This window comes from Lactuca saligna, chromosome 1 (assembly GCF_052625555.1).
Source record: "Lactuca saligna cultivar CGN05327 chromosome 1, ASM5262555v1, whole genome shotgun sequence".
In the NCBI taxonomy this organism is placed as follows: Eukaryota; Viridiplantae; Streptophyta; class Magnoliopsida; order Asterales; family Asteraceae; genus Lactuca; species Lactuca saligna.
In genome coordinates this window covers 116,233,816-116,236,520 of record NC_136417.1, presented here as the reverse complement: position 1 = coordinate 116,236,520, position 2,705 = coordinate 116,233,816, and the positions used below count along the sequence as shown (strand labels likewise).

Below are 2,705 nucleotides of genomic sequence, written 5' to 3'. Positions count from 1 at the left end.
AAGGTTTATAAATTTGGATTTTGGCTCTTTAGGGTTTTTGGAACATTGTTTGATATTCACTATCATATTGGAATGAAATTAGAATATTTTAATTTATTTTTAGGGTTTTATACCTTTTTTGAATTGTAACAAAGTTTGAAGTTTCATTCTAATTACGGTATTGGCATTTCCTATTGTAGTTAAGCAACTTACTAGAATCGTAAGAGTCAAGTATATTAGTCCTAGATCTTAGTTGGATCCTAGTTTATGCAAGATTTTGACCTAATTTATACTACTAGGGCATGAGATGTTGTGCATGAATGGTTTTTATAAAGATTCATGAGTCTGAGAATGAACTGAATTTGACAGTTGTCACAAATAGCAAGGGCGGCTGATAAATCGAACCAGCTACATAATTTTTCTGTTCATGATGGGCCCACATCGTGAGCTTAAATGGCTCACGTCGTGAGATCGTCAATTCAACAACATCTTGATTCTCGAGCTTGGGCTTCTTTGGTTTTGGATCGGGCTGCTTCGGTTCTTCTTCTAGTGCCTCCAGGAACTCGCAGATGGCCTCTTCTTCAGTATCTATAGCCATTACATGAGATTGGGTCTTTGTTTCCGGATTCTTCGGGGATAGCTTCTCATGAATCAGAGTGGTTATTTGACCAAGTTGCATTTCAAGATTATCGATGGAGGCTTGTTGATTTTTTTTATCAAAGCTTGTTGTTCTACCATCAATGCATGATAATTCTTTACCAAAGTTCTTTCTTCATTAATAGTAGAATCAGTAGCCTCGTGTCTCTTTTCGGAAGCTTCCATAAATTTAGTTAACATGGTCTCTAGATCGGGTTTCTTCTCGATTGGTGGTTGTTCTTTTTGGTAGAAGCCTCTGCCAGTTTTCCTATATTTCTCTTCTTTTTGCTTCTTATATTAATCATAGGGCAACCACTCTTTCTTTGGTTTCCTCCAATCTTCATCATACTTGTCCCCACTCAAATAGCAAACTTGTGCTTTCTTGTTTCCATATTTGTCCAAGTTGCAATCTTTTGTCAAATGTGGACCACTACATCTCTCGCAACCAACTCTAATTGCATGAATAGATTGGTCCATTTGTGTTAATCTTCTCTCCATAGTGTTAAACATTTCCATCACAGCAGCTATCTCTTCGGGTTGTGCACCCCCAACTCCTTTAATGCCTTCATTCTTTGGATTATGATATTCCCGAGAGTGTTTTGCGAATTCTTCAATTAATTCCTTGACATTGCCCATATTTTTCTTTGTAAGTTGTCCTTGAGAATCAAGGAGTTGTCTTGTGATCACGTTTACCCCGTCATAAAATATTGTCACCTCCTGTTGAATGTTAAGGTCATGTTGAGGACAATTCCTTAACAACCCTTTGTAACGGTCCTAAGCTTTGTAAAGTGACTCTCTCAGGTTTTGCTCAATATTGGCTATTGCCTTTTTAAGTTTAGCAATCTTGGATGGTGGACAAAATTGATCTAGAAACTGCTCACGTAGTTGAGCCCAAGTAGTTACGGTACCGAGTGAAAGTGCTTTTAACCAATCCTTTGCAGCTCCTTTAAAGGTAACGGGGAGCGTCCTTAGCAAAATGGTGTTTCTATTAATATTTGGGACATTGAAGTAATCAGCAATGTCATTCACTTCATCTAAGTGTTTGAATGCATCCTTGTGATCCGTTCCATAGAATGGGATATCCTTTAGTGCGGAAAGGATATGTCCCTTTAGCTTGAATGTGGCAGTGGAAGGGATTGCAGGTTGTACTAAGTCTGGACCAACATCATCTCGAATTCTCTTTTTGTAACCTCCCATGGACATTTCCTCAATATTTTCCATCTCGTGCCTTGGCTCGTTCTCGGGTTCGCTTGTATGTTCTTCAAATTCGGGCTTGGTATCGTACTCGAATTCGGTTTGGACGGGTATTTGATCCAAGTGTTCAAGCTTGCTTTTGTTCTTAGAGGATGAACTTGACTCCCCAGTCTTCTTCCCTTATATCTTTGAAAACACTGATTTGAATTCTTGTAAGGGCGTCTTCTTCTTGTGAATTGCAGACTCGGGATCTTCAAGTGGTGGCACCAAAGGTGTGTTTGAGCCTCTGTTCATGAACATCTGTGGATAATTAATAAAGACAACGTAAAAATGAACTGAAATAGACAAATAACTAAAAACTAAAGAAAACTAAAATTCACATTTCTCACGGCGTGAGCCTATAAACTCACATCGTGAACTCTGTAATAAAAAAAAAACTTTTTTGGAAATGAAAAATTTAGTAAATTAAAAATTGAAGACATAAATTACAAACTAATACTAAAAAAAACTTTTGCTGGAAAATTAACTTTTTGCAGGTTTTACCCACAAAAAGGATCGATTAACCTAAAGCAAATAAACTAAGTCGTTCCCCTGCAACGGCGCCAAAAACTTGATGTGCATGAAAGTACCCACTAATTTTAATATTTATAACCTAACAAACTTAGACTAACTATGCACTTATAGGCAGTGTACCTAGTCAGATTACAGTATAGCTTAGGTAAGTCGGGTGTCGATCACAGGGAACGGTGTTATTAATTTACTATTAAATTAATCTAATTATTAACAAGCTAAAAGGGTTTTTATCTACTTTTTCAAGTTTAGATGAACTTAATTCATTAACGATAACTTAATCAATAAACAAAATACTTCTGCTAGTTCGAATCCACTTTCACTCA

At 36.8% G+C, this 2,705-nt stretch overlaps 1 non-coding gene across 1 annotated transcript; it reads left to right on the top strand.

Moving 5' to 3' along the window:
• Positions 1 to 1,345: 1,345 nt before the first annotated feature.
• Positions 1,346 to 1,452, top strand: LOC145028037 (small nucleolar RNA R71). The gene has a single exon (XR_013675794.1). It is a non-coding gene; the product is annotated as a small nucleolar RNA R71 (small nucleolar RNA).
• The last annotated feature ends 1,253 nt before the right edge of the window (positions 1,453 to 2,705 follow it).